Raw genomic sequence first — 14,121 nt, forward strand, 5'->3', positions numbered from 1 at the left:
GCTGGACGTTTCCAATTTGGCATCCGGGCTCTGCCAGAGAGAGATACAGATTGTTGCCCCATTACGAAGCAATGCTTTAGCAGAGCGCGAATGTCTGTGTGGCAGCGAATGCAGTTCCAAGGGACAGTGAAAACCAGCTACAGCTTTCAGTGCTGGCAGCTTTCCTGTGGGAGTAATCTCTGGACGTTTCCAATTTGACTGCCAGGCTCTGGGAGAGAGTCATACAGACTGTTGCCCCATTACCAAGCAAAGCTTTAGCAGAGCGCGAATATCTGTTTGGCAGCGAATGCAGTTCCAAGGGACAGTGAAAACCAGCTACAGCTTTCAGTGCTGGCAGCTTTCCTGTGGCCGCTATGGCTGGACGTTTCCAATTTGGCAGCCGGGCTCTGCCAGAGAGAGATACAGAGTGTTGCCCCATTACGAAGCAAAGCTTTAGCACAGCGCGAATGTCTGTGTGGCAGCAAATGCAGTTCCAAGGGACAGTGAAAACCAGCTACAGCTTTCAGTGCTGGCAGCTTTCCTGTGGGCGCAGTCTGTGGACGTTTCCAATTTCACTGCCGGGCTCTGGGAGAGAGTCATACAGAGTGTTGCCCCATTACCAAGCAAAGCTTTAGCAGAGCGCGAATGTCTGTGTGGCAGCGAATGCAGTTCCAAGGGACAGTGAAAACCAGCTACAGCTTTCAGTGCTGGCAGCTTTCCTGTGGCCGCTATCGCTGGACGTTTCCAATTTGGCATCCAGGCTCTGCCAGAGAGAGATAAAGAGTATTGTCCCATTACGAAGCAATGCTTTAGCAGAGCGCGAATGTCTGTTTGGCATCGAATGCAGTTCCAAGGGACAGTGAAAACCAGCTACAGCTTTCAGTGCTCGCAGCTTTCCTGTGGGCGCAATCTCTGGACGTTTCCAATTTGACTGCCGGGCTCTGGGAGAGAGTCATACATATTGTTGCCCCATTACCTAGCAAAGCTTTAGCAGAGCGCGAATGTCTGTGTGGCAGCGAATGCAGTTCCAAGGGACAGTGAAAACCAGCTACAGCTTTCAGTGCTGGCAGCTTTCCTGTGGCCGCTATGGCTGTACGTTTCCAATGTGGCAGCCGGGCTCTGCCAGAGAGAGATACAGAGTGTTGCCCCATTACCAAGAAAAGCTTTAGCAGAGCGCGAATGTCTGTGTGGCAGCAAATGCAGTTCCAGGAGACAGTGAAAACCAGCTACAGCTTTCAGTGCTGGCAGCTTTCCTGTGGGAGCAATCTCTGGACGTTTCCAATTTGACTGCCGGGCTCTGGGAGAGAGTCATACAGAGTGTTGCCCCATTACCTAGCAAAGCTTTAGCAGAGCGCAAATGTCTGTGAGGCAGCGAATGCAGTTCCAAGGGACAGTGAAAACCCGCTACAGCTTTCAGTGCTGGCAGCTTTCCTGTGGCCACTATGGCTGCACGTTTGCAGTTTGGCAGCCGGGCTCTGCCAGAGAGAGATACAGAGTGTTGCCCCATTACGAAGCAAAGCTTTAGCAGAGCGCGAATGTCTGTGTGGCAGCGAATGCAGTTCCAAGGGACAGTGAAAACCAGCTACATCTTTCAGTGCTGGCAGCTTTCCTGTGGCCGCTATCGCTGGACGTTTCCAATTTGGCATCCGGGCTCTGCCAGAGAGAGATACAGAGTGTTGCCCCATTACGAAGCAATGCTTTAGCAGAGTGCAAATGTCTGTGTGGCAGCGAATGCAGTTCCAAGGGACAGTGAAAACCAGCTACAGCTTTCAGTGCTGGCAGCTTTCCTGTGGCCGCTATCGCTGGACGTTTCCAATTTGGCAGCCGGGCTCTGCCAGAGAGAGATACAGAGTTTTGCCCCATTACCAAGAAAAGCTTTAGCAGAGCGCGAATGTCTGTGTGGCAGCAAATGCAGTTCCAAGAGACAGTGAAAACCAGCTACAGCTTTCAGTGCTGGCAGCTTTCCTGTGGGCGCAATCTCTGGACGTTTCCAATTTGGCAGCCGGGCTCTGCCAGAGAGAGATACAGAGTGTTGCTCCATTACCTAGCAAAGCTTCAGCAGACCGCGAATGTCTGTGTGGCAGCGAATGCAGTTCCAAGGGACAGTGAAAACCAGCAACAGCTTTCAGTGCTGGCAGCTTTCCTGTGGCCGCTATGGCTGTACGTTTCCAATTTGGCAGCCGGGCTCTGCCAGAGAGAGATACAGAGTGTTGCCCCATTACCAAGAAAAGCTTTAGCAGAGCGCGAATGTCTGTGTGGCAGCGAATGCAGTTCCAACGGACAGTGAAAACCAGCTACAGCTTTCAGTGCTGGCAGCTTTCTTATGGCCGCTATGGCTGGACGTTTCCAATTTGGCATACGGGCTCTGCCAGAGAGAGATACAGAGTGTTGCCCCATTACGAAGCAATGCTTTAGCAGAGCGCGAATGTCTGTGTGGCAGCGAATGAAGTTCCAAGGGACAGTGAAAACCAGCTACAGCTTTCAGTGCTGGCAGCTTTCCTGTGGCCGCTATCGCTGGACTTTTCCAATTTGGCATCCGGGCTCTGCCAGAGAGAGATACAGAGTGTTGCCCCATTACCAAGCAAAGCTTTAGCAGAGCACGAATGTCTGTGTGGCAGCAAATGCAGTTCCAAGAGACAGTGAAAACCAGCTACAGCTTTCAGTGCTGGCAGCTTTCCTGTGGCCGCTATGGCTGGACGTTTCCAATTTGGCAGCCGGGCTCTGCCAGAGAGAGATACAGAGTGTTGCCCCATTACCAAGCAAAGCTTTAGCAGAGCACGAATGTCTGTGTGGCAGCAAATGCAGTTCCAAGAGACAGTGAAAACCAGCTACAGCTTTCAGTGCTGGCAGCTTTCCTGTGGCTGATATGGCTGGACGTTTCCAATTTGGCAGCCGGGCTCTGCCAGAGAGAGATACAGAGTGTTGCCCCATTACCAAGCAAAGCTTTAGCAGAGCACGAATGTCTGTGTGGCAGCAAATGCAGTTCCAAGAGACAGTGAAAACCAGCTACAGCTTTCAGTGCTGGCAGCTTTCCTGTGGGCGCAGTCTGTGGACGTTTCCAATTTCACTGCCGGGCTCTGGGAGAGAGTCATACAGAGTGTTGCCCCATTACCAAGCAAAGCTTTAGCAGAGCGCGAATGTCTGTGTGGCAGCGAATGCAGTTCCAAGGGACAGTGAAAACCAGCTACAGCTTTCAGTGCTGGCAGCTTTCCTGTGGCCGCTATCGCTGGACGTTTCCAATTTGGCATCCGGGCTCTGCCAGAGAGAGATACAGAGTGTTGCCCCATTACGAAGCAATGCTTTAGCAGAGCGCGAATGTCTGTGTGGCAGCGAATGCAGTTCCAAGGGACAGTGAAAACCAGCTACAGCTTTCAGTGCTGGCAGCTTTCCTGTGGGCACAGTCTCTGGATGTTTCCAATTTCACTGCCGGGCTCTGGGAGAGAGTCATACAGAGTGTTGCCTCATTACGAAGCAATGCTTTAGCAGAGCGCGAATGTCTGTGTGGCAGCGAATGCAGTTCCAAGGGACAGTGAAAACCAGCTACAGCTTTCAGTGCTGGCAGCTTTCCTGTGGCCGCTATGGCTGGACGTTTCCAATTTGGCATACGGGCTCTGCCAGAGAGAGATACAGAGTGTTGCCCCATTACGAAGCAAGGCTTTAGCAGAGCGCGAATGTCTGTGTGGCAGCGAATGCAGTTCCAAGGGACAGTGAAAACCAGCTACAGCTTTCAGTGCTGGCAGCTTTCCTGTGGCCGCTATGGCTGGACGTTTCCAATTTGGCAGCCGGGCTCTGCCAGAGAGAGATACAGAGTGTTGCCCCATTACGAAGCAAAGCTTTAGCACAGCGCGAATGTCTGTGTGGCAGCAAATGCAGTTCCAAGAGACAGTGAAAACCAGCTACAGCTTTCAATGCTGGCAGCTTTCCTGTGGGCGCAGTCTGTGGACGTTTCCAATTTCACTGCCGGGCTCTGGGAGAGAGTCATACAGAGTGTTGCCCCATTACCAAGCAAAGCTTCAGCAGACCGCGAATGTCTGTGTGGCAGCGAATGCAGTTCCAAGGGACAGTGAAAACCAGCAACAGCTTTCAGTGCTGGCAGCTTTCCTGTGGGCACAGTCTCTGGACGTATCCAATTTCACTGCCGGGCTCTGGGAGAGAGAGATACAGAGTGTTGCCTCATTACCTAGCAAAGCTTTTATAGAGCGCGAATGTCTGTGTGGCAGCGAATGCAGTTCCAAGGGACAGTGAAAACCAGCTACAGCTTTCAGTGCTGGCAGCTTTCCTGTGGGAGTAATCTCTGGACGTTTCCAATTTGACTGCCAGGCTCTGGGAGAGAGTCATACAGACTGTTGCCCCATTACCAAGCAAAGCTTTAGCAGAGCGCGAATATCTGTTTGGCAGCGAATGCAGTTCCAAGGGACAGTGAAAACCAGCTACAGCTTTCAGTGCTGGCAGCTTTCCTGTGGGCACAGTCTCTGGACGTTTCCAATTCCACTGCTGGGCTCTGGGAGAGAGTCATACAGACTGTTGCCCCATTACCAAGCAATGCTTCAGCAGAGCGCGAATGTCTGTGTGGCAGCGAATGCAGTTCCAAGGGACAGTGAAAACCAGCTACAGCTTTCAGTGCTGGCAGCTTTCCTGTGGCCGCTATGGCTGGACGTTTCCAATTTGGCAGCCGGGCTCTGCCAGAGAGAGATACAGAGTGTTGCCCCATTACGAAGCAAAGCTTTAGCACAGCGCGAATGTCTGTGTGGCAGCAAATGCAGTTCCAAGAGACAGTGAAAACCAGCTACAGCTTTCAATGCTGGCAGCTTTCCTGTGGGCGCAGTCTGTGGACGTTTCCAATTTCACTGCCGGGCTCTGGGAGAGAGTCATACAGAGTGTTGCCCCATTACCTAGCAAAGCTTTAGCAGAGCGCGAATGTCTGTGTGGCAGCGAATGCAGTTCCAAGGGACAGTGAAAACCAGCAACAGCTTTCAGTGCTGGCAGCTTTCCTGTGGGCACAGTCTCTGGACGTATCCAATTTCACTGCCGGGCTCTGGGAGAGAGAGATACAGAGTGTTGCCTCATTACCTAGCAAAGCTTTTATAGAGCGCGAATGTCTGTGTGGCAGCGAATGCAGTTCCAAGGGACAGTGAAAACCAGCTACAGCTTTCAGTGCTGGCAGCTTTCCTGTGGGAGTAATCTCTGGACGTTTCCAATTTGACTGCCAGGCTCTGGGAGAGAGTCATACAGACTGTTGCCCCATTACCAAGCAAAGCTTTAGCAGAGCGCGAATATCTGTTTGGCAGCGAATGCAGTTCCAAGAGACAGTGAAAACCAGCTACAGCTTTCAATGCTGGCAGCTTTCCTGTGGGCGCAGTCTGTGGACGTTTCCAATTTGGCAGCCGGGCTCTGCCAGAGAGAGATACAGAGTGTTGCCCCATTACGAAGCAAAGCTTTAGCACAGCGCGAATGTCTGTGTGGCAGCAAATGCAGTTCCAAGAGACAGTGAAAACCAGCTACAGCTTTCAGTGCTGGCAGCTTTCCTGTGGCCGCTATGGCTGGACGTTTCCAATTTGGCAGCCGGGCTCTGCCAGAGAGAGATACAGAGTGTTGCCCCATTACCAAGAAAAGCTTTAGCAGAGCGCGAATGTCTGTGTGGCAGCGAATGCAGTTCCAAGGGACAGTGAAAACCAGCTACAGCTTTCAGTGCTGGCAGCTTTCCTGTGGGCGCAATCTCTGGACGTTTCCAATTTGACTGCCAGGCTCTGGGAGAGAGTCATACAGACTGTTGCCCCATTACCAAGCAAAGCTTTAGCAGAGCGCGAATGTCTGTGTGGCAGCGAATGCAGTTCCAAGGCACAGTGAAAACCAGCTACAGCTTTCAGTGCTGGCAGCTTTCCTGTGGGCACAGTCTCTGGACGTATCCAATTTCACTGCCGGGCCCTGGGAGAGAGAGATACAGAGTGTTGCCTCATTACCTAGCAAACTTTTTGTAGAGCGCGAATGTCTGTGTGGCAGCGAATGCAGTTCCAAGGGACAGTGAAAACCAGCTACAGCTTTCAGTGCTGGCAGCTTTCCCGTGGCCGCTATCTCTGGACGTTTCCAATTTGGCATCCGGGCTCTGCCAGAGAGAGATACAGAGTGTTGCCCCATTACGAAGCAATGCTTTAGCAGAGCGCGAATGTCTGTGTGGCAGCGAATGCAGTTCCAAGGGACAGTGAAAACCAGCTACAGCTTTCAGTGCTGGCAGCTTTCCTGTGGGCACAGTCTCTGGATGTTTCCAATTTCACTGCCGGGCTCTGGGAGAGAGTCATACAGAATGTTGCCTCATTACGAAGCAATGCTTTAGCAGAGCGCGAATGTCTGTGTGGCAGCGAATGCAGTTCCAAGGGACAGTGAAAACCAGCTACAGCTTTCAGTGCTGGCAGCTTTCCTGTGGCCGCTATCGCTGGACTTTTCCAATTTGGCATCCGGGCTCTGCCAGAGAGAGATACAGAGTGTTGCCCCATTACGAAGCAATGCTTTAGCAGAGCGCGAATGTCTGTGTGGCAGCGAATGCAGTTCCAAGGGACAGTGAAAACCAGCTACAGCTTTCAGTGCTGGCAGCTTTCCTGTGGCCGCTATCGCTGGACGTTTCCAATTTGGCATCCGGGCTCTGCCAGAGAGAGATACAGAGTGTTGCCCCATTACGAAGCAATGCTTTAGCAGAGCGCGAATGTCTGTGTGGCAGCGAATGCAGTTCCAAGGGACAGTGAAAACCAGCTACAGCTTTCAGTGCTGGCAGCTTTCCTGTGGCCGCTATGGCTGGACGTTTCCAATTTGGCAGCCGGGCTCTGCCAGAGAGAGATACAGATTGTTGCCCCATTACGAAGCAATGCTTTAGCAGAGCGCGAATATCTGTGTGGCAGCGAATGCAGTTCCAAGGGACAGTGAAAACCAGCTACAGCTTTCAGTGCTGGCAGCTTTCCTGTGGCCGCTATCGCTGGACGTTTCCAATTTGGCATCCGGGCTCTGCCAGAGAGAGATACAGATTGTTGCCCCATTACGAAGCAATGCTTTAGCAGAGCGCGAATGTCTGTGTGGCAGCGAATGCAGTTCCAAGGGACAGTGAAAACCAGCTACAGCTTTCAGTGCTGGCAGCTTTCCTGTGGGAGTAATCTCTGGACGTTTCCAATTTGACTGCCAGGCTCTGGGAGAGAGTCATACAGACTGTTGCCCCATTACCAAGCAAAGCTTTAGCAGAGCGCGAATATCTGTTTGGCAGCGAATGCAGTTCCAAGGGACAGTGAAAACCAGCTACAGCTTTCAGTGCTGGCAGCTTTCCTGTGGCCGCTATGGCTGGACGTTTCCAATTTGGCAGCCGGGCTCTGCCAGAGAGAGATACAGAGTGTTGCCCCATTACGAAGCAAAGCTTTAGCACAGCGCGAATGTCTGTGTGGCAGCAAATGCAGTTCCAAGAGACAGTGAAAACCAGCTACAGCTTTCAGTGCTGGCAGCTTTCCTGTGGGCGCAGTCTGTGGACGTTTCCAATTTCACTGCCGGGCTCTGGGAGAGAGTCATACAGAGTGTTGCCCCATTACCAAGCAAAGCTTTAGCAGAGCGCGAATGTCTGTGTGGCAGCGAATGCAGTTCCAAGGGACAGTGAAAACCAGCTACAGCTTTCAGTGCTGGCAGCTTTCCTGTGGCCGCTATCGCTGGACGTTTCCAATTTGGCATCCAGGCTCTGCCAGAGAGAGATAAAGAGTATTGTCCCATTACGAAGCAATGCTTTAGCAGAGCGCGAATGTCTGTTTGGCATCGAATGCAGTTCCAAGGGACAGTGAAAACCAGCTACAGCTTTCAGTGCTCGCAGCTTTCCTGTGGGCGCAATCTCTGGACGTTTCCAATTTGACTGCCGGGCTCTGGGAGAGAGTCATACATATTGTTGCCCCATTACCTAGCAAAGCTTTAGCAGAGCGCGAATGTCTGTGTGGCAGCGAATGCAGTTCCAAGGGACAGTGAAAACCAGCTACAGCTTTCAGTGCTGGCAGCTTTCCTGTGGCCGCTATGGCTGTACGTTTCCAATGTGGCAGCCGGGCTCTGCCAGAGAGAGATACAGAGTGTTGCCCCATTACCAAGAAAAGCTTTAGCAGAGCGCGAATGTCTGTGTGGCAGCAAATGCAGTTCCAGGAGACAGTGAAAACCAGCTACAGCTTTCAGTGCTGGCAGCTTTCCTGTGGGAGCAATCTCTGGACGTTTCCAATTTGACTGCCGGGCTCTGGGAGAGAGTCATACAGAGTGTTGCCCCATTACCTAGCAAAGCTTTAGCAGAGCGCAAATGTCTGTGAGGCAGCGAATGCAGTTCCAAGGGACAGTGAAAACCCGCTACAGCTTTCAGTGCTGGCAGCTTTCCTGTGGCCACTATGGCTGCACGTTTGCAGTTTGGCAGCCGGGCTCTGCCAGAGAGAGATACAGAGTGTTGCCCCATTACGAAGCAAAGCTTTAGCAGAGCGCGAATGTCTGTGTGGCAGCGAATGCAGTTCCAAGGGACAGTGAAAACCAGCTACATCTTTCAGTGCTGGCAGCTTTCCTGTGGCCGCTATCGCTGGACGTTTCCAATTTGGCATCCGGGCTCTGCCAGAGAGAGATACAGAGTGTTGCCCCATTACGAAGCAATGCTTTAGCAGAGTGCAAATGTCTGTGTGGCAGCGAATGCAGTTCCAAGGGACAGTGAAAACCAGCTACAGCTTTCAGTGCTGGCAGCTTTCCTGTGGCCGCTATCGCTGGACGTTTCCAATTTGGCAGCCGGGCTCTGCCAGAGAGAGATACAGAGTTTTGCCCCATTACCAAGAAAAGCTTTAGCAGAGCGCGAATGTCTGTGTGGCAGCAAATGCAGTTCCAAGAGACAGTGAAAACCAGCTACAGCTTTCAGTGCTGGCAGCTTTCCTGTGGGCGCAATCTCTGGACGTTTCCAATTTGGCAGCCGGGCTCTGCCAGAGAGAGATACAGAGTGTTGCTCCATTACCTAGCAAAGCTTCAGCAGACCGCGAATGTCTGTGTGGCAGCGAATGCAGTTCCAAGGGACAGTGAAAACCAGCAACAGCTTTCAGTGCTGGCAGCTTTCCTGTGGCCGCTATGGCTGTACGTTTCCAATTTGGCAGCCGGGCTCTGCCAGAGAGAGATACAGAGTGTTGCCCCATTACCAAGAAAAGCTTTAGCAGAGCGCGAATGTCTGTGTGGCAGCAAATGCAGTTCCAAGAGACAGTGAAAACCAGCTACAGCTTTCAGTTCTGGCAGCTTTCCTGTGGCGCAATCTCTGGACGTTTCCAATTTACTGCCGGGCTCTGGGAGAGAGAGATACAGAGTGTTGCCCCATTACCTAGCAAATCTTTAGCAGAGCGCAAATGTCTGTGAGGCAGCGAATGCAGTTCCAAGGGACAGTGAAAACCAGCTACAGCTTTCAGTGCTGGCAGCTTTCCTGTGGCCACTATGGCTGCACGTTTGCAGTTTGGCAGCCGAGCTCTGCCAGAGAGAGATACAGAGTGTTGCCCCATTACGAAGCAAAGCTTTAGCAGAGCGCGAATGTCTGTGTGGCAGCGAATGCAGTTCCAAGGGACAGTGAAAACCAGCTACATCTTTCAGTGCTGGCAGCTTTCCTGTGGCCGCTATCGCTGGACGTTTCCAATTTGGCATCCGGGCTCTGCCAGAGAGAGATACAGAGTGTTGCCCCATTACGAAGCAATGCTTTAGCAGAGTGCAAATATCTGTGTGGCAGCGAATGCAGTTCCAAGGGACAGTGAAAACCAGCTACAGCTTTCAGTGCTGGCAGCTTTCCTGTGGGTGCAATCTCTGCACGTTTCCAATCTGGCAGCCGGGCTCTGCCAGAGAGAGATACAGAGTGTTGCCCCATTACCTAGCAAAGCTTTAGTAGAGCGCGAATGTCTGTGTGGCAGCGAATGCAGTTCCAAGGGACAGTGAAAACCAGCTACAGCTTTCAGTGCTGGCAGCTTTCCTGTGGGCGCAATCTCTGGACGTTTCCAATTTGGCAGCCGGACTGTGTCAGATGGAGATACAGATTGTTGCCCCATTACCTAGCAAAGCTTTAGTAGAGCGCGAATGTCTGTGTAGCAGCGAATGCAATTCCAAGGGACAGTGAAAATCAGCTACAGCTTTCAGTGCTGGCAGCTTTCCTGTGGGCGCAAGCTCTGGACGTTTCCAATTTCACTGCCGGGCACTGGGAGAGAGTCAAACAGAGTGTTGCCCCATTACCTAGCAAAGCTTTTGTAGAGCGCGAATGCCTGTGTGGCAGCGAATGCAGTTCCAAGGGACAGTGAAAACCAGCTACAGCTTTCAGTGCAGGCAGCTTTCCCGTGGGCGCAATCTCTGAACGTTTCCAATTTCACTGCGGGGCACTGGGAGAGACTCATACAGCGTGTTGCCCCATTACCTAGCAAAGCTTTTGTAGAGCGCGAATATCTGTGTGGCAGCGAATGCAGTTCCAAGGGACAGTGAAAACCAGCTACAGCTTTCAGTGCTGGCAGCTTTCTTGTGGGCGCAAGCTCTGGACGTTTCTAATTTGGCAGCCGGGCTCTGCCAGAGAGAGATACAGAGTGTTGCCCCATTACCTAGCAATGCTTTAGTAGAGCGCGAATGTCTGTGTGGCAGCGAATGCAGTTCCAAGGGACAGTGCAAACCAGCTACAGCTTTCAGTGCTGGCAGCTTTCCTGTAGGCGCAATCTCTGGACGTTTCCAATTTCACTGCGGGGCACTGGGAGAGAGTCAAACAGAGTGTTGCCCCATTACCTAGCAAAGCTTTAGTAGAGCGCGAATGTCTGTGTGGCAGGGAATGCAGTTCCAACGGACAGTGAAAACCAGCCACAGCTTTCATATCAGGCAGCTTTCCCGTGGGCGCAATCTCTGGACGTTTCCAATTTGGCAGCCGGGCTCTGCCAGAGAGAGATACAGAGTGTTGCCCGATTACGAAGCAAAGCTTTAGTAGAGCGCGAATGTCAGTGTGGCAGCGAATGCAGTTCCAAGGGACAGTGAAAACCACCTACAGCTTTCAGTGCTGGCAGCTTTCCTGTGGGCGCAATCTCTGGACGTTTCCAATTTCACTGCCGGGCACTGGGAGACAGTCAAACAGAGGGTTGCCCCATTACCTAGCAATGCTTTAGTGGAGCGCGAATGTCTGTGTGGCACCGAATGAAGTTCCAAGGGACAGTGAAAACGAGCTACAGCTTTCAGTGCTGGCAGCTTTCCTGTGGGCGCAATCTGTGGACGTTTCCAATTTCACTGCGTGGCACTGGGAGAGAGTCATACTGCGTGTTGCCCCATTACCTAGCAAAGCTTTAGTAGAGCGCGAATGTCTGTGTGGCAGCGAATGCAGTTCCAAGGGACAGTGAAAACCAGCTACAGCTTTCAGTGCTGGCTGCTTTCCTGTGGGCGCAATCTCTGGACGTTTCCAATTTGGCAGCCGGGATCTGCCAGAGAGAGATAAAGAGTGTTGCGCGATTACGAAGCAAAGCTTTAGCACCGCGTGAACGTCTGTGTGGCAGCGAATGTAGTTCCAAGGGACAGTGAAAACCAGCTATAGCATTCAGTGCTGGCAGCATTCCTCTGGGCGCAAGCTCTGGACGTTTCCGATTTCACTGCCGGGCACTGGGAGAGAGTCATACAGAATGTTGCTCCGTTACCTAGCAAAGCTTTAGTAGAGCGTGAATGTCTGTGTGGCACCGAATGAAGTTCCAAGGGACAGTGAAAACCAGCTACAGCTTTCAGTGCTGGCAGCTTTCCTGTGGGCGCAATCTCTGGACGTTTCCAATTTCACTGCCGGGCACTGGGAGAGAGTCATACAGAGTGTTGCTGCCTTACCTAGCAAAGCTTTAGTAGAGCGCGAATGTCTGTGTGGCAGCGAATGCAGTTCCAAGGGACAGTGAAAACCAGCTACAGCTTTCAGTGCTGGCAGCTTTCCTGTGGGCGCAATCTCTGGACGTTTCCAATTTCACTGCCGGGCACTGGGAGAGAGTCAAACAGAGTGTTGCCCCATTACCTAGAAAAGCTTTTGTAGAGCACGAATGTCTGTGTGGAAGCGAATGCAGTTCCAAGGGACAGTGAAAACCAGCTACAGCTTCCAGTGCTGGCAGCTTTCCTATGGGCGCAAGCTCTGGACGTTTCCAATTTCACTGCCGGGCACTGGGAGACAGTCATACAGCGTGTTGCCCCATTACCTAGCAAAGCTTTGGTAGAGCGCGAATGTCTGTGTGGCAGCGAATGCAGTTCCAAGGGACACTGAAAACCAGCCACAGCTTTCAGTGCTGGCTGCTTTCCTGTGGGCGCAATCTCTGGACGTTTCCAATTTGGCAGCCGGGCTCTGCCAGAGAGAGATACAGAGTGTTGCCGGATTACGAAGCAAAGCTTTATCACGGCGTGAACGTCTGTGTGGCAGCGAATGTAGTTCCAAGGGACAGTGAAAACCAGCTATAGCATTCAGTGCTGGCAGCTTTCCTGTGGGCGCAATGTCTGGACGTTTCCAATTTCACTGCCGGGCACTGGGAGAGAGTCATACAGAATGTTGCTCCGTTACCTAGCAAAGCTTTAGTAGAGCGCGAATGTCTGTGTGGCAGCGAATTCAGTTCCAAGGGACAGTGAAAACCAGCTACAGCTTTCAGTGCTGGCTGCTTTCCTGTGGGCGCAATCTCTGGACGTTTCCAATTTGGCAGCCGGGATCTGCCACAGAGAGATACAGAGTGTTGCGCGATTACGAAGCAAAGCTTTAGCACCGCGTGAACGTCTGTGTGGCAGCGAATGTAGTTCCAAGCGACAGTGAAAACCAGCTATAGCATTCAGTGCTGGCAGCTTTCCTCTGGGCGCAAGCTCTGGACGTTTCCGATTTCACTGCCGGGCACTGGGAGAGAGTCATACAGAATGTTGCTCCGTTACCTAGCAAAGCTTTAGTAGAGCGTGAATGTCTGTGTGGCAGCGCATGCAGTTCCAAGGGACAGTGCAAACCAGCTACAGCTTTCAGTGCTGGCAGCTTTCCTGTGGGCGCAATCTCTGGACGTTTCCAATTTCACTGCCGGTCTCTGCCAGAGAGAGATACAGAGTGTTGCCCATTACCTAGCAATGCTTTTGTAGAGCTAGAATGTCTGTGTGGCAGCGAATGCAGTTCCAAGGGACAGTGAAAACCAGCTACAGCTTTCAGTGCTGGCAGCTTTCCTGTGGGCGCAATCTCTGGACGTTTCCAATTTCACTGCCGGGCACTGGGAGAGAGTCAAACAGAGTGTTGCCCCATTACCTAGCAAAGCTTTTGTAGAGCGCGAATGTCTGTGTGGCAGCGAATGCAGTTCCAAGGGACAGTGAAAACCAGCTACAGCTTTCAGTGCTGGCAGCTTTCCTGTGGGTGCAATCTCTGCACGTTTCCAATCTGGCAGCCGGGCTCTGCCAGAGAGAGATACAGAGTGTTGCCCCATTACCTAGCAAAGCTTTAGTAGAGCGCGAATGTCTGTGTGGCAGCGAATGCAGTTCCAAGGGACAGTGAAAACCAGCTACAGCTTTCAGTGCTGGCAGCTTTCCTGTGGGCGCAATCTCTGGACGTTTCCAATTTGGCAGCCGGACTGTGTCAGATGGAGATACAGATTGTTGCCCCATTACCTAGCAAAGCTTTAGTAGAGCGCGAATGTCTGTGTAGCAGCGAATGCAATTCCAAGGGACAGTGAAAATCAGCTACAGCTTTCAGTGCTGGCAGCTTTCCTGTGGGCGCAAGCTCTGGACGTTTCCAATTTCACTGCCGGGCACTGGGAGAGAGTCAAACAGAGTGTTGCCCCATTACCTAGCAAAGCTTTTGTAGAGCGCGAATGCCTGTGTGGCAGCGAATGCAGTTCCAAGGGACAGTGAAAACCAGCTACAGCTTTCAGTGCAGGCAGCTTTCCCGTGGGCGCAATCTCTGAACGTTTCCAATTTCACTGCGGGGCACTGGGAGAGACTCATACAGCGTGTTGCCCCATTACCTAGCAAAGCTTTTGTAGAGCGCGAATATCTGTGTGGCAGCGAATGCAGTTCCAAGGGACAGTGAAAACCAGCTACAGCTTTCAGTGCTGGCAGCTTTCTTGTGGGCGCAAGCTCTGGACGTTTCTAATTTGGCAGCCGGGCTCTGCCAGAGAGAGATACAGAGTGTTGCCCCAT

Source organism: Mycteria americana, chromosome 2 (genome assembly GCF_035582795.1).
Source record: "Mycteria americana isolate JAX WOST 10 ecotype Jacksonville Zoo and Gardens chromosome 2, USCA_MyAme_1.0, whole genome shotgun sequence".
Lineage (NCBI taxonomy): Eukaryota > Metazoa > Chordata > Aves > Ciconiiformes > Ciconiidae > Mycteria > Mycteria americana.